This window comes from Gymnoscopelus braueri (assembly GCF_963280865.1).
Source record: "Gymnoscopelus braueri genome assembly, chromosome: 3".
In the NCBI taxonomy this organism is placed as follows: Eukaryota; Metazoa; Chordata; class Actinopteri; order Myctophiformes; family Myctophidae; genus Gymnoscopelus; species Gymnoscopelus braueri.
This window is the reverse complement of record NC_137612.1, coordinates 423,735-442,500: the sequence shown is the minus strand read 5'-3', so window position 1 is coordinate 442,500 and position 18,766 is coordinate 423,735. Positions and strand designations below refer to the sequence as shown.

General features: G+C 41.7%; 1 protein-coding gene across 1 annotated transcript in view; it reads left to right on the top strand.

The window, feature by feature from the left end:
* The window catches only part of chd6 (chromodomain helicase DNA binding protein 6), a 129,009-nt gene that overhangs the window by 228 nt on the left and 110,015 nt on the right, over window positions 1-18,766 (top strand).

The window sequence follows — 18,766 nt, the reverse complement described above, 5'->3', positions numbered from 1 at the left end:
GTTTCTTTCTGTGCGCGAGCGGCCGTGATGCGTGTCCTCGCGCGCGCGCGTGCGTGCGCTCGTGCGCAACAACTCGCGTCCTCACCGTGAGAGACTCTGTTGACCCTCTAATAGATCTGTAGACCCTCTAATAGATCTGTAGACCCTCTGTCTGTCTGAGTGACATGAAATAAACTCCGGACTGAAGCTTTATGTAAATAGAGACTTCCTTTCCTTCCCGCCTTTCTTCCTTTCCTCTGTCCTTGCCCCCTCAGCCCCCCCTTTCTGTTTTTTTTTCTCCTTTCTTCTAAACTGTCATGGCGTTTTGTGTGTGTGTGTGTGTGTGTGTGTGTGTGTGTGTGTGTGTGTGTGTGTGTGTGTGTGTGTGTGTGTGTGTGTGTGTGTGTGTGTGTGTGTGTGTGTGTCCTTGGAAATAAAACGCAGTAAAACATCTTCTAGTTGTAAAGCAGCTCAGTGAGGATGATGATGATGATGAAGATGATGTAGAGGGTGAGTGTGTGTCTGTAACTCTATGAGCCATGCTGTGGGCTTGTAGATCTGATATACTGTAGCTCTATGAGATATACTGTAGCTCTATGAGATATACTGTAACTCTATGAGCCATGCTGTGGGCTTGTAGATCTGCTGTTTCTTCTCACTGCCGAGTGACAGCATCACTGAAAAGCTGCTAGCATCAACCAGGCAGGGCTACTCTTGTGTTTATGCTGCCAGCATGAACCAGGCAGGGCTACTCTCGTGTTTATGCTGCTAGCATCAACCAGGCAGGGCTACTCTCGTGTTTATGCTGCTAGCATCAACCAGGCAGGGCTACTCTTGTGTTTATGCTGCTAGCATCAACCAGGCAGGGCTACTCTTGTGTTTATGCTGCTAGCATCAACCAGGCAGGGCTACTCTCGTGTTTATGCTGCTAGCATGAACCAGGCAGGGCTACTCTCGTGTTTATGCTGCCAGCCTCAACCAGGCAGGGCTACTCATGTGTTTATGCTGCCAGCATGAACCAGGCAGGGCTACTCTTATGTTTGCGCTGCCAGCATGAACCAGGCAGGGCTACTCTTATGTTTATGCTGCCAGCATGAACCAGGCAGGGCTACTCTTATGTTTGCGCTGCCAGCATGAACCAGGCAGGGCTACTCTTATGTTTACGCTGCCAGCATGAACCAGGCAGGGCTACTCTTATGTTTATGCTGCCAGCATGAACCAGGCAGGGCTACTCTTATGTTTATGCTGCCAGCATGAACCAGGCAGGGCTACTCTTATGTTTGCGCTGCCAGCATGAACCAGGCAGGGCTACTCTTATGTTTACGCTGCCAGCATGAACCAGGCAGGGCTACTCTTATGTTTATGCTGCCAGCATGAACCAGGCAGGGCTACTCTTATGTTTACGCTGCCAGCATGAACCAGGCAGGGCTACTCTTATGTTTGCGCTGCCAGCATGAACCAGGCAGGGCTACTCTTATGTTTACGCTGCCAGCATGAACCAGGCAGGGCTACTCTTATGTTTATGCTGCCAGCATGAACCAGGCAGGGCTACTCTTATGTTTATGCTGCCAGCATGAACCAGGCAGGGCTACTCTTATGTTTACGCTGCCAGCATGAACCAGGCAGGGCTACTCTTATGTTTGCGCTGCCAGCATGAACCAGGCAGGGCTACTCTTATGTTTACGCTGCCAGCATGAACCAGGCAGGGCTACTCTTATGTTTATGCTGCCAGCATGAACCAGGCAGGGCTACTCTTATGTTTATGCTGCCAGCATGAACCAGGCAGGGCTACTCTTATGTTTGCGCTGCCAGCATGAACCAGGCAGGGCTACTCTTATGTTTACGCTGCCAGCATGAACCAGGCAGGGCTACTCTTATGTTTATGCTGCCAGCATGAACCAGGCAGGGCTACTCTTATGTTTACGCTGCCAGCATGAACCAGGCAGGGCTACTCTTATGTTTAAGCTGCCAGCATGAACCAGGCAGGGCTACTCTTATGTTTATGCTGCCAGCATGAACCAGGCAGGGCTACTCTTATGTTTATGCTGCCAGCATGAACCAGGCAGGGCTACTCTTATGTTTGCGCTGCCAGCATGAACCAGGCAGGGCTACTCTTATGTTTACGCTGCCAGCATGAACCAGGCAGGGCTACTCTTATGTTTACGCTGCCAGCATGAACCAGGCAGGGCTACTCTTATGTTTATGCTGCCAGCATGAACCAGGCAGGGCTACTCTTATGTTTATGCTGCCAGCATGAACCAGGCAGGGCTACTCTTATGTTTGCGCTGCCAGCATGAACCAGGCAGGGCTACTCTTATGTTTACGCTGCCAGCATGAACCAGGCAGGGCTACTCTTATGTTTATGCTGCCAGCATGAACCAAGCAGGGCTACTCTTATGTTTATTTTGCCAGCATCAACCAGGCAGGGCTACTCTTATGTTTATGCTGCCAGCATCAACCAGGCAGGGCTACTCTTATGTTTATTCTGCCAGCATCAACCAGGCAGGGCTACTCTTATGTTTATGTTGCTAGCATCAACCAGGCAGGGCTACTCTTATGTTTATGAAACCAGGCAGGGCTACTCTTATGTTTATGAAACCAGGCAGAGCTACTCTTATGTTTATGAAACCAGGCAGAGCTACTCTTATGTTTATGAAACCAGGCAGAGCTACTCTTATGTTTATGAAACCAGGCAGAGCTACTCTTATGTTTACGAAACCAGGCAGAGCTACTCTTATGTTTATGAAACCAGGCAGAGCTACTCTTATGTTTATGAAACCAGGCAGAGCTACTCTTATGTTTATGAAACCAGGCAGAGCTACTCTTATGTTTATACTAACTAGGTTTTACATAAACACGTACACATCGTTTCCTGCTAAAAAATAAACGTAATTTTGTCTTTTTGTCTTGAAAAATATACCTGGAATCATTTGAGTCGTTTATATAAATATTTAAATGAGGGCATCATGGATTATTTGGGACACGTGTCTCATTCCTGTTTGTTGTGTCTTAAAAAAACACTGTGTGTGTGTGTGTGTGTGTGTGTGTGTGTGTGTGTGTGTGTGTGTGTGTGTCTGTCACTAAAATCACTATAACGATAGAAAGCAATACATGATTTTTTTTAACACTCATCTCTTAACTCATTCAGTGCCACAGCCAAAATTCATAGTAAAAAAAAAGTGCTTAGGAGCCGAGATACAGTCTTTTTCAGTAAGAAGTTAAACTAAGAGTGAATGGAGCAGAATATTTTCAAATCATGATATATTGGGTTCTGAAAATTTTTTCCCATTTTTTTTTTACGTCTTAGACGTCCAGTGGCACTCAGGGCTTATATATGTAAGCCCATATAAGGAGTGAGGTCAATGTAAGCCCATATAAGGAGTGAGGTCAATGTAAGCCCATATAAGGAGTGAGGTCAATGTAAGCCCATATAAGGAGTGAGGTCAATGTAAGCCCATATAAGGAGTGAGGTCAATGTAAGCCCATATAAGGAGTGAGGTCAATGTAAGCCCATATAAGGACACGCAAGGACAGGGTGACATCAGTAGTATGATGCACCATCTATCGAAGAGAGAATACGAGACTCTAACCCAGGTTCAGGGAGTCGGTTATATATATTATACCTCTATGGTTATATCAGGATATATATATATATATTTTTTTCTTTTAAATTTTTATCCCGCGATTTTTGTAACCCATTTTTTTCACCCGGTGCCAATTTCCTAAGTGATCCTGGGCACTACACCAGCCCTACACCAGTATTACACCTGTCACCCCACAGTAGGGAGGCCAGGGCCGAGCTCATGCTTCCTTCAGGCATGAGAGCCAACTGACCTTCTTGTCACCTGACAGGGGGGAGTTTCCCTGGTTGGACGTAGCGCGTGGAAGGAACACGTTATTCCAACCAGTTCCCTTCCCCTCCATCAGGCGCCCCGGCTGTCATGGGGGAGGCGGTATAGTGACCAGGATTACTAGATGTTTTTGTGAGGGTATTAACTACCCTAGGAGATACGGGGAGAACATGCAAACTCCACACAGAGTAGGCCCTTTCGCCAACCCCACCTAGGGTATGGGTGCTGATGACGCGGAGGAGAAGACACGCCCCCAGTGCCCACAGCTTCCCCGGCGGGAATCGAACCCAGGACCTTCTAGCTGTGAGGCGACAGCGCTACCGACTGCGCCACCGTGCCCCTTATATATATATATATATATATATATATATATATATATATATATATATATATATATATCCCCTCCAGAGGGACACATTGTACTGTCAGGCAGAAACCTCTTATCTCTGTATTTAACTTTTTTCATTATGTTCACTCTATGTCACACAAAAGTATCAAAAGTAGCAGATCTACAAGCTCAAAACGCGTCGCGGTGTGACGCGTTTTGAGCTTGTAGATCTGCTACTTTTGAATTGGAATCCAGATATTTTTGGAATCCTGAAAAGTTACTTTTTTAATTTAATTTCAGTTGCTTGCAAGTATTGGTCGTTTGGTGTTTGGGCTTGTTTCCTAATGTGGTTTAGGAACATTAATATGTTTATGTTCATCTAAACATATGTTGTGACAGCAGGGTTTCCTGTTAGGCCCGGTGCTAGGCCATAATATTAATAATATATAATACATAATACATAATAATATGAGTTAGGCCCGGTGCTAGGCCATAATATATAATATATAATACATAATACATAATAATATAAGTTAGGCCCGGTGTTAGGCCAAGGGAGAGTCTTGGTCATAGAGACTGTTCAAAATGCGGCAGCCAGAATTTTAACTAAAACCAGGATGAGAGAACATATTACTCCAGTTCTAGCTTCACTACACTGGCTCCCGGTTGTTTTTAGGATTGATTTTAAAATTATCTTAATAGTTTATAAAGCTCTAAATGGTCTGGCACCCTCCTACCTCTATGACTGCCTAGAGAGATATGTTCCAAACCGGCCCCTCAGGTCTTCAAGTGCTGACCTGCTCGAGGTGCCTACAATGACATATAAAAAATACGGTGAAGCAGCATTCTGCTTTTACGGACCGACAGTGTGGAATAAACTCCCATTACACTTAAGACAGGCAGCCTCTGTCGATAGCTTTAAAGCACAGCTCAAGACCTATTACTTCACTCTTGCTTTTAGCTGATTCTTTGGTTGATTTTTAATTCCTCACTGTATTCCCTATTTTAATGTTGTTTTATGCCTTTGCTTTTGTTGTGTGTGAGTGGAAGAGAGAGTCACGGTAGTTAAAAGACAAGAGTCTGATAACTCCATCCGGAGGATTTAGTGAATTATCCTCTGGGGCACGTCGACACGTGGTGGACCCTCCAGGGCAGATCCTTTTGTCTATGTTTAGTCTATATATCTTGTATAACCCCGATATCATTCTCAGGGGTGTATGGTCTGTGGTTTGGATGTGATAAGTTAGCAGATCCCCTGGGCTAGTCCACACGTGGTAAACATGGTGAAAATATATTACTAAGGTGTAATATTGGCAATTGTGTGAAGTGTGGATATTTCTTTAGCTGTGTTGTAGAGGACAGTGGCCACTACATTTAAGTTATATTCATTTGTGTTGTAGTTGTGTAGTGGCGAGGGCCACTGCATTTTACTGCTTTTATTTTATTTTATTTTTGTTTGCTTTATTGTTAAATTGGTTCTAACTGTAATTGTATTCTTGCTCTGTAAAGCACTTTGAGCTGCATTTCATGTCATGAAAGGTGCTATACAAATAAAGTTTATTATTATTATTATTATTATAGAGGTCATAGAGGTCATAGAGGTCATAGAGGTGCTAGGCCAGGGGACAGTCATGGTCATAGAGGTCATAGAGGTCATAGAGGTCATAGGCCAGGGGACAGTCATGCATGTGCATTTCTTTTAGGAATGAATGAATTCATTCTTATTTTTTCCCTCAAAATATGAAGGAGTTGGTGTGAGGATGGAAAACACAACTACATTATGCTATAGTTAGTCACATTTATTCAACATTGTGTTGTTTGTACCAGTGTTGATTTTAAATGTAAGTCCAGCTTCAATCAACCTTGTTAGTTTTCATCATATTTAGTCAACCTCATCCTGTTTTAGTGGACTAAAAGTCGAGCATTTTAGTCTTTATCTTAGTCCAACAAAACATTAAGTATTTAGTTTAGTTTCAGTCAACAAAAACATTTTTACATTTTAGTCTAGTTTTAGTCAATGATAAATCTTTTAGTCTACTCCATTCCATGCAAACTTGGCGTTTTGATTTTACCAACTGATCCCAGTACAGCCTGACACAACACCTGGTTATAATATAGAACCAACCTACACTGATCCCAGTACAGCCTAACACAACACCTGGTTATAATATGAACCAACCTACACTGATCCCAGTACAGCCTGACACAACACCTGGTTATAATATAGAACCAACCTACACTGATCCCAGTACAGCCTAACACAACACCTGGTTATAATATAGAACCAACCTACACTGATCCCAGTACAGCTAAACACAACACCTGGTTATAATATAGAACCAACCAACACTGATCCCAGTACAGCCTAACACAACACCTGGTTATAATATAGAACCAACCTACACTGATCCCAGTACAGCTAAACACAACACCTGGTTATAATATAGAACCAACCTACACTGATCCCAGTACAGCTAAACACAACACCTGGTTATAATATAGAACCAACCTACACTGATCCCAGTACAGCCTAACACAACACCTGGTTATAATATAGAACCAACCTACACTGATCCCAGTACAGCCTGACACAACACCTGGTTATAATATGAACCAACCTACACTGATCCCAGTACAGCCTGACACAACACCTGGTTATAATATGAACCAACCTACACTGATCCCAGTACAGCCTGACACAACACCTGGTTATAATATGAACCAACCTACACTGATCCCAGTACAGCCTGACACAACACCTGGTTATAATATGAACCAACCTACACTGATCCCAGTACAGCCTGACACAACACCTGGTTATAATATGAACCAACCTACACTGATCCCAGTACAGCCTAACACAACACCTGGTTATAATATGAACCAACCTACACTGATCCCAGTACAGCTAAACACAACACCTGGTTATAATATAGAACCAACCTACACTGATCCCAGTACAGCCTAACACTAAACACCTGGTTATAATATGAACCAACCTACACTGATCCCAGGCCAGTACACAGCCTGGTTATAGAACATGGGTCTTCAACAGTAGGAAGGAGGGCCACCAAATGTTTGTGTGAAAGGATTCATTTTATTTTACATTAACCCCTTGAACCCTAGCATCCTTATTCTGAGGGGAACATTTGCCGAAAACAGCAGATCTACAAGCTCCCTATTTTCGGCAAAGAGATTTGGTGTACAGGGAAAAAAGAGTGAACCAAGTACAGAGCCAAACAAAAGTTTACTAAGTACTAAGTTGAAGGTTTGCTTGGTTGCTTGTTTTTGCAGGAAATGCACTTAAGACTTCTGGTGATTAGTAGTTTCGTTCCCTACCTATGTTGAATGCACTTATTCTAAGTCGCTTTGGATAAAAGCGTCTGCTAAATGACTCAAATGACTATAATGTAATGTAAAAGGTTTAAGTTGTAAATTTCTGACAATCAACATATTAATAGAAAATACAATGTGTAAACAAACAAACATCATGACTTTACAAAATGATCACTGATGATAGTTCTGTCAAATAAGTCTATGAACTCTATCTATGAAAGAGTTTAATCTGCAATACGTTACACAATATGTTGTGGGGGGTCCCTGCTTCATCTCTCTGACAGCTAAGGGGTCCCTGCTTCATCTCTCTGACAGCTAAGGGGTCCCTGCTTCATCTCTCTGACAGCTAAGGGGTCCCTGCTTCATCTCTCTGACAGCTGTACAAAAAAAAAGCATGACAGGGAAACTGGTACTAGCTGCTCTTTTGGCCTCCAGAAAGATGAGTTTTTAGGGCTGTTTTGAATGGGCCCAGGGAACTGCATTTTTTGAGGGATGGGGTTAGACTATTCCATACCTTAGTGGCTGTGCTGTAGAAGGAGAATTTGCCCATGTTTGTTTTATGGGTGGGTGGTACCAGATTGTTGTTTACGCTCCCTCTAGTTTTGTGACTGTGGGTGTCACTAACCTTTTGGAGGTATTTATACAGATATGTGGGTATTGGGGGCATTTCGGGCAAATCTGCATTTACAATTTTGAAGACCAGACCCATTTTTAGTTGTTTAACCCTGTCTTCCACCCTGAGCCAGCCTAGGCTGGCAAAGTGAGTGGGAGAGAGGTGGGTCATGGGCCCCAGTCTGAGAAGTAGTCAAATCAGTTTGTTTTGGGAGGTTTGAAGCTTAGTCTTCAGTGACACTGAGGTGTTGGAGTACCAAGAGGAGCAAGCATAGACAACACTGGTTATAGTCAGAACTAATGTCTAAACACCAGGTTAGAACAGTAATGCACTACCACCCCCCCACACACACACACACGCACGCATACACACGCACGCACGTATGCGCACGCCGAACGCTGCGTTCATGTGTGTTGCTACAAGCTAGGCTAACGTTACTATTATTGGGTTGGGTTTGGCTAACGCTAGAGTTACCAGTACGTTAAAGACAGCTGACATTGAAACATACGTTGACCAATTCCACTCACATTCTCCACACAATTCCTGGGGGGGGGGGGGAGGGGGGCGGGATTATATCCATCACATCAGCCAGTTCCCTGTTCTTTAGTCCAATAAAGCCTAATTATGTTCCTGTTCTTTAGTCCAATAAAGCCTAATTATGTTCCTGTTCTTTAGTCCAATAAAGCCTAATTATGTTCCGTTATATTGTCCAATAAAGCCTAATTATGTTCCGTTATATTGTCCAATAAAGGCTAATTATGTTCCGTTATATTGTCCAATAAAGCCTAATTATGTTCCTAATTATTGTTGTTTGGTCGCAATGGAATATAAGAACGCTCGTCCCAAAACACGCTCGCCCCGGGTCTAATCCGGCGGCGTCGTTCCGTTAAAAAAATGGGGGCGAGTGTGATTTGGGGCGAGCGTTCCAGTTACCACGTTCCGGTGACGCTTCTCGTCAAACTTGCGGAAATAATATGAATAATATTATGGGGATATAATTTTAGCTACGTAATATATTGGAAATTACAAAAATAAATTAAAAAAAAAAGCAGATGTCTTTACTGTAATATGGGCGGCTATTTTTATTGATCAAAAACATTCCTGAGCCGTGCGCATGCATTGCAACATTGCATCATTTTCACCAGACATTTTTTGTCTCAGCGCTACAAATTCTAGGCTCGGCGCCCCGCAACCCTGGCCAGGGACCCCCAGGGACCCCCAGGGACCCCCATACCAGATCTGTGTTGTTAAAATGTTTCGAAAAAATATTCAAAATGTTTCGCTGGGTTTTGTTTGACAAGCTTTGAATTTGTTTGACAAGCTTGCGACGCGTTTTGAGCTTGTAGATCAGCTATTTTAATGAAGATATCCGATGCGTATAGGTTTAAAGTGCTCATGTGGCCTATAGTCACTTCTTTTGGGCTCGTTTTCATAGACCTGGTTGCTCATTTCTCTCACAAAATCTGGCAACACTGACCAGTGGATATGAAAGTGGTGTGAGATGCTCTCTTTTCACTAGAGAGGCCTGAATGCAGGGTGTGAAATGCTCTCTTTTCACCAGAGAGGCCTGAATGCAGGGTGTGTGATGCTCTCTTTTCACTAGAGAGGCCTGAATGCAGGGTGTGTGATGCTCTCTTTTCACCAGAGAGGCCTGAATGCAGGGTGTGAAATGCTCTCTTTTCACCAGAGGGGCCTGAATGCAGGGTGTGAAATGCTCTCTTTTCACTAGAGAGGCCTGAATGCAGGGTGTGAAATGCTCTCTTTTCACCAGAGAGGCCTGAATGCAGGGTGTGTGATGCTCTCTTTTCACCAGAGAGGCCTGAATGCAGGGTGTGTGATGCTCTCTTTTCACCAGAGGGGCCTGAATGCAGGGTGTGAAATGCTCTCTTTTCACTAGAGAGGCCTGAATGCAGGGTGTGTGTGTGTGTGTGTGTGTGTGTGTGTGTGTGTGTGTGTGTGTGTGTGTGTGTGTGTGTGTGTGTGTGTGTGTGTGTGTGTGTGTGTGTGTGTGTGTGTGTGTGTGTGTGTGTGTGTGTGTGTGTGTGTGTGTGTGTGTGTGTGTGTGTGTGAATGTAATGCACAATCTATGTAAATCGCTTTGGATAAAAGCGCTATATAAATGTACCATTCACTATGATACTATACCAGTGTTTCCCAAACAGTTTTATGGGTAGAGAGTAAATATCCCTTTTTTCATTTAGAATATTTATTTTAAAATAAAGAAACATCACAATTTGCCATAAAAAACAATGATTTATTTATTACATTTGAAAATAATTTCATAAATGGAAAAAAAATTAAAGAAGTGAAATTAGAAGTTCTACAAGCTCACAACACGCTGCGATCAAAATAATATGGACAACGTTAATATAATATATAATAATAATATGGACAACGTTAATATAATATATAATAATAATATGGACAACGTTAATATAATATATAATAATAATATGGACAACGTTAATATAATATATAATAATAATATGGACAACGTTAATATAATATATGATAATAATATGGACAACGTTAATATAATATATGATAATATGGACAACGTTAATATAATATATAATAATAATATGGACAACGTTAATATAATATATAATAATAATATGGACAACGTTAATATAATATATAATAATAATATGGACAACGTTAATATAATATATAATAATAATATGGACAACGTTAATATAATATATAATAATAATATGGACAACGTTAATATAATATATAATAATAATATGGACAACGTTAATATAATATATAATAATAATATGGACAACGTTAATATAATATATAATAATAATATGGACAACGTTAATATAATATATAATAATAATATGGACAACGTTAATATAATATATAATAATAATATGGACAACGTTAATATAATATATAATAATAATATGGACAACGTTAATATAATATATAATAATAATATGGACAACGTTAATATAATATATAATAATAATATGAACAACGTTAATATAATATATAATAATAATATGGACAACGTTACTATAATATATAATAATAATATGGACAACGTTAATATAATATATAATAATAATATGGACAACGTTAATATAATATATAATAATAATATGGACAACGTTAATATAATATATGATAATAATATGGACAACGTTAATATAATATATAATAATAATATGGACAACTTTAATATAATATATAATAATAATATGGACAACGTTAATATAATATATAATAATAATATGGACAACGTTAATATAATATATGATAATAATATGGACAACGTTAATATAATATATAATAATAATATGGACAACGTTAATATAATATATAATAATAATATGGACAACGTTAATATAATATATAATAATAATATGGACAACGTTAATATAATATATGATAATAATATGGACAACGTTAATATAATATATAATAATAATATGGACAACGTTAATATAATATATAATAATAATATGGACAACGTTAATATAATATATAATAATAATATGGACAACGTTAATATAATATATGATAATAATATGGACAACGTTAATATAATATATAATAATAATATGGACAACGTTAATATAATATATAATAATAATATGGACAACGTTAATATAATATATAATAATAATATGGACAACGTTAATATAATATATAATAATAATATGGACAACGTTAATATAATATATGATAATAATATGGACAACATTAATATAATATATAATAATAATATGAACAACGTTAATATAATATATAATAATAATATGGACAACGTTAATATAATATATAATAATAATATGAACAACATTAATATAATATATAATAATAATATGGACAACATTAATATAATATATAATAATAATATGGACAACGTTGGTTTCTATAGGCCGTAAATGAAGCCCATCGGGTCTTCACTCGGTAGAACCAGTAGAAACCAGAACCAGTAGAAACCAGTAGAAACCAGAACCAGTAGAAACCAGTAGAAACCAGTAGAAACTCTACTTTATCATTCATTTTTAAATGAATAATTTACTAAACACGTATCATGATGAATTAAAAAAGATAAAGTGTAAACAAAGTGTTTATGAAAAGATTTACTAAGGTAATAAAATCAAGTGTAAAATTTGCCCAAAACCTCATTGACTTCTATTGAGATTATAAGGTATTGAAAACGGTAGAAGGTGAAATAGCGACATCTGCTGGGCCATTAATAGGAACAGCAGGCTGAAAGAGAAGGGGGTTTGCCCCTAAGGTTTGTGAGCTTGTCGATCGGCTCCTGTGGATCTCCAATATCTCTGACGTCATGGGACCGGCCTGTGACATAAGTCATCTATGACGTCAGTCGATATGACACATCTATGACATATGACGACAGCGTTTCAGCGTAATAATCAGTCCATGCCTTTGACTTCCATTATAACATTAAAACACGTGAGAGGAGACATTTGCTCGTCCATTCATGTTAGTATTTATGCTGCCGTGGCCGTCTTGTGCCTATTCAACACTATCTTCAGGGGTATATTATTAGTATTATTAATATATTATTAGTTTAACCCCTTTTCAAAAGCTTCACAAAGGCTTTGACACCATGGCACCATTGGTGTTGAAATACTTGGCCGGCTCCCTGACGCGCCGGTCGGCCCAGATCCAGATAGGTGGGTTGTTCACTCTAAACTCGCCCTCACCAAAGTGGAGCGGCATTCCTAGATACCTGTCAACACTGTCCCTGGTGCCCAGATACCTGTCAACACTGGCCCTGGTGCCCAGATACCTGTCAACACTGTCCCTGGTGCCCAGATACCTGTCAACACTGTCCCTGGTGCCCAGATACCTGTCAACACTGGCCCTGGTGCCCAGATACCTGTCAACACTGTCCCTGGTGCCCAGATACCTGTCAACACTGGCCCTGGTGCCCAGATACCGGTCAACACTGTCCCTGGTGCCCAGATACCTGTCAACACTGTCCCTGGTGCCCAGATACCTGTCAACACTGGCCCTGGTGCCCAGATACCTGTCAACACTGTCCCTGGTGCCCAGATACCTGTCAACACTGTCCCTGGTGCCCAGCAGACTGCTGGCGGTGCAGGCTCCTCACAGAACCTCCTATACACAGGGTAGGACATCCCTACTGGGCCAGTGTCAACACCTGACCTCCTATACCCAGGGTAGGACATCCCTACTGGGCCAGGGTCAACACCTGGCCTCCTATACACAGGGTAGGACATCCCTACTGGGCCAGGGTCAACACCTGGCCTCCTATACACAGGGTAGGACATCCCTACTGGGCCAGGGTCAACACCTGACCTCCTATACACAGGGTAGGACATCCCTACTGGGCCAGTGTCAACACCTGGCCTGCATGCAGCCTTCAGTGGGGATGAAAACCAAGTCGGCGCTGAAGAAGCGCTGCAAAGACTGTTTCATTGTACGACGGCGCGGACGTCTGTTTGTGATCTGCAAGACCAACCCAAGACACAAGCAGAGGCAGGGATAACACTGTGTGATGTTAGGGTGTCATTGATAACACTGTGTGATGTCGGGGTGTCATTGATAACACTGTGTGATGTCGGGGTGTCATTGATAACACTGTGTGATGTCGGGGTGTCATTGATAACACTGTGTGATGTTGGGGTGTCATTAACTCTTTAACTCTCTCGGTGCCAAGCCCCGAGTTATCCCGAGTTTTCTCTGAATACCCTCCCTGCCAGAACGAGAAATTTTACTTTTTACTGCGGTCGCGCTATTCTGTTTATTTTTCATGATCACTTTCACTTTCTGATTCCTTCAGACTCATTGGGTTCCGGTTTCATGACGCAGATTCCGTTTCCGGTTCTAATTTTTTTCCCGCGGTCATTTTCGGCCAGAATAGGGAAAGTCACGGTTTTTCACACGGTATGAAAAACGAACGCAGAGCTCCACTTCTATTTTCTATAGTCTGGGTGACGAACAGTCATCGTAGTCGTGTATCACATCGTTTTAAGGCCGATCAGGGATTGTCGAAAATGTCACATCCGGTTCATGTCCCGGATGTGACGTGAGCCTGTTTGGGAGGGGGCGAGCGAGTCAGCGAGGTGCTCAATGTGTCGATTTGCTGCTCTCTGCTGGTACAACTGTCGTATGTGTTTAAAACCGCAATCAGATAATTTATTCGAATGAAAAATTTAAAAATTTAAAAATTTAAAAACACGCAAATCGCTGGCACTGGGGGAGTACTTTATTAAAATACTCTTGGCAGTGAAAGAGTTAACTGCCATAGTAATAGTGTAATATTGTCTCCCCACTGCCAGAGAAAAACTGAACCTTTGAAAAATCATGGAATATTCTCAGTGACCTCCGTCTTCATGGAGATCGCCTCATTACACTCACGGGGGTCCGGTAGAATCGGAAAAAGAAAATTGTCCGGTCGCGATCCTCCCTTCCAGAGCTATGGTCCTAACCCTAACCCTTCCAGAGCTATGGTCCTAACCCTAACCCTTCCAGAGCTACGGTCCTAACCCTAACCCTTCCAGAGCTATGGTCCTAACCCTAACCCTTCCAGAGCTATGGTCCTAACCCTAACCCTTCCAGAGCTATGGTCCTAACCCTAACCCTTCCAGAGCTATGGTCCTAACCCTAACCCTTCCAGAGCTATGGTCCTAACCCTAACCCTTCCAGAGCTATGGTCCTAACCCTAACCCTTCCAGAGCTATGGTCCTAACCCTAACCCTTCCAGAGCTATGGTCCTAACCCTAACCCTTCCAGAGCTATGGTCCTAACCCTAACCCTTCCAGAGCTATGGTCCTAACCCTAACCCTTCCAGAGCTATGGTCCTAACCCTAACCCAAACCCTAACCCTAACCCTATGGCGTTTTATTTTGCCTTTGATATCATTGAAAGGCAAGAGACTAGAGTGACATAAGGTACATTTCTCACCTTGAAAACAATTAAATGCAGACAAACATGTCCTGCTATGTGTCTGAATGGGAAAACCTTATTTCTTTATTTTTGCTTTTAGTCAAAATAAGAACATTATTTTGCATTAAGATTTGTTTGTTAAAAAGCCAATAATAAAAAGCCAGTTATTAAATAATAATTGTAATAACTGATCTCAATATGGACCCATGATAAGTTTTGCCATAATCATACAGCTTTATAACACTGACAGCCATGACAGCAATGGAACAAATAAAAAATACAAATAAATGATATAGGCTACTGTAGTATTCTTTTTAAAATTCTTCTTTTTGCAATCACTTAAGGCCTTTTGTTGCATAGTTAGGGCATCGATATTATAGCCATATCATGATATTAGACTGTATATCGTCTGTGATTTTGGATATTGTACTGATTAGTACTCGAATACACAATGAAGTACTTGTAGTCGGCCTGAAAAAGTTAGTTCGAAAATTGGTATCGGTAAAACCGGTATCTGCAGGTCAGACTTAAAAAATAAACGGTAAACGGTATCGGCCAAGGATTTTTCAATCTGTGCATCTCTAGTAGAACTCTAGTAGAAGTTCTTGTGTCGTGGGTTAGGGTTAGGTTTAGCATGGACGCTTGTGTCGTGGGTTAGGGTTAGGTTTAGCATGGACGCTTTTGTCGTGGGTTAGGGTTAGGTTTAGCATGGACACTTTTGTCGTGGGTTAGGTTTAGCATGGACGCTTGTGTCGTGGGTTAGGGTTAGGGTTAGGTTTAGCATGGACGCTTTTGTCGTGGGTTAGGGTTAGGTTTAGCATGGACGCTTTTGTCGTGGGTTAGGTTTAGCATGGACGCTTGTGTCGTGGGTTAGGGTTAGGTTTAGCATGGACACTTTTGTCGTGGGTTAGGTTTAGCATGGACGCTTGTGTCGTGGGTTAGGGTTAGGGTTAGGTTTAGCATGGACGCTTTTGTCGTGGGTTAGGGTTAGGTTTAGCATGGACGCTTTTGTCGTGGGTTACGGTTAGGTTTAGCATGGACGCTTGTGTCGTGGGTTAGGGTTAGGTTTAGCATGGACGCTTGTGTCGTGGGTTAGGGTTAGGGTTAGGTTTAGCATGGACGCTTTTGTCGTGGGTTAGGGTTAGGTTTAGCATGGACGCTTTTGTCGTGGGTTAGGTTTAGCATGGACGCTTGTGTCGTGGGTTAGGGTTAGGGTTAGGTTTAGCATGGACACTTTTGTCGTGGGTTAGGGTTAGGTTTAGCATGGACGCTTTTGTCGTGGGTTAGGTTTAGCATGGACGCTTGTGTCGTGGGTTAGGGTTAGGGTTAGGTTTAGCATGGACGCTTGTGTCGTGGGTTAGGGTTAGGGTTAGCATGGACGCTTGTGTCGTGGGTTAGGGTTAGGTTTAGCATGGACGCTTTTGTCGTGGGTTAGGGTTAGGGTTAGGTTTAGCATGGACGCTTGTGTCGTGGGTTAGGGTTAGGTTTAGCATGGACGCTTGTGTCGTGGGTTAGGGTTGGGTTTAGCATGGACGCTTGTGTCGTGGGTTAGGGTTAGGGTTAGGTTTAGCATGGACGCTTGTGTCGTGGGTTAGGGTTAGGGTTAGGTTTAGCATGGACGCTTGTGTCGTGGGTTAGGGTTAGGGTTAGGTTTAGCATGGACGCTTGTGTCGTGGGTTAGGGTTGGGTTTAGCATGGACGCTTGTGTCGTGGGTTAGGGTTAGGTTTAGCATGGACGCTTGTGTCGTGGGTTAGGGTTAGGTTTAGCATGGACGCTTGTGTCGTGGGTTAGGGTTAGGTTTAGCATGGACGCTTGTGTCGTGGGTTAGGGTTAGGTTTAGCATGGACGCTTGTGTCGTGGGTTAGGGTTAGGTTTAGCATGGACGCTTGTGTCGTGGGTTAGGGGTAGGTTTAGCATGGACGCTTGTGTCGTGGGTTTCCTTTTCATTTGGCGATGGGTTTCCAGATTGTGTGCCTACAGACGTCTTCTCATCTATCCAGCTGTAGCCTATTAAAGCTTGTTAAGGGACTCGTCCGAAAGTTTAACAAAGTCCACTGAGCAACACAGAGTAGTGTAACATTTTAAGTCCCAGAGGTTAAAACAAGCCAAAACAGTGACACAATGTGAGCTGAGAGAGAGATGAAGCCTCTTTGCCAAATAGTAGATCTACAAGCTTGTGAGCTTGTAGATCTGCTATTTTTGGCTTTAGTCCTCCTCAGAAATGGGATGCTAGTGGTTAATGTAAAAAATATATCACACAAAGATTTGGCGGCCCCCCCTGTAGTAACTCTGAGGACTAGAGTGACATAAGGTACATTTCTCACCTTGAAAACAATTCAATGCAGACATGCCTGCTATGTGTCTGAATGGGAAAACCTTATTAATTTATTTTTGCTTTTAGTTAAAATAAGAAAATATTTTTTCATTAAGTTTTGTTCTTTTCCTGGTTTAAACTTATTGGCAAATACACAAAATGAAGTATTTGTACTCAGCCTGAAAAAAAACGAGTTAGTTGTCTAGTTCTTAGATAGAAAATCGGTATCGGTAAAATCAGTATCGGCAGGTCAGACTTTAAAAAAAAACGGTAATCGGTATCGGCCAAGGATGTTTCAATCGGTGCATCTCTAATTTTGTGATTATTAGAAGTGGAGACACATGTGACGGTGGAAAAGTAGATGGTTGCCTAGCCTGAGCCACTGCATAGCCAGGGGCGGCAGTGGCTCAGGGGTAGTGTGGCCGGTAGAGCGGCCGGATGGGAACCCCAGTTCGATCCCAGTTAGTGTAGAAGCCTCCTTGAGCAAGACACTGAACCCCTAATTGCTCCTGATGAGCAGGTTGGTGCCTTGCATGGTTTCCTCCTCCATCGGGGGGGGTGTGTGTGTGTGTGTGTGTGTGTGTGTGTGTGTGTGTGTGTGAGAATGGGTGAATGTAATGCACAATAAAAGCGCTATATTAATACACCATTTACCATTTATGAGCCATTTGTAGCAAGTTGTGAGAGAATTGGACAACTGCTTGGCTCTGAGTTAGACAGAAATACAGGCTGGCTGGACCGAGCTTCAATTAGGTCGCAATATTGTTTATTGAATGGATCCCCATTAGATGACGCCAAAGCGACAGCTAGTCTTCCTGGGGTCCATATAAGATGCATACAAAACATAAAACATGGAAAATACATAATTACATTGCATTACATTATACAAAAATTAAATACAACACAAGATTAAGATTCCGGTCATGTGGTCTGCTGCAACAAGTGTGTCTTTAACGATATTTTGAAGGATAATTTATTTTGTATAAGATGAATGTGAGATGGTAACAAATTCCAGAAGGATCTAGCTCTATATATAACTGTATGTTTGAGGAGATTAGTTCTTGGGGCAGGAAGTTTTAAAAGGCCACGGCTGGCATTCCTGGTGAAATAATTGTGTGTGTTGTTTGATTTTAATAACTGTTTGCAAAAATAATCTGGTGTTTGATCTAAAATAATGTTCCTGAAGAACATAAGGAGACTACAGATCAGTTTTTGTTCGACAGATAACCAGGACAGGCGTGTATGCATATATGCGATATTAGTGCGTGATGAACAATGAAGTGCCAGTCTGGCAGCTCTGTTCTGAACAAGTTGCAATTTGTTCAGATCGGACTTAGTTTCCGCTGACCATATGACAGGACAGTAGTGAAGATGACAAAAAAACAGAGATGACTTGACCCATGATAGTGGATGTCAAGTAGGTGGAGCACTTCCTGACCATCGC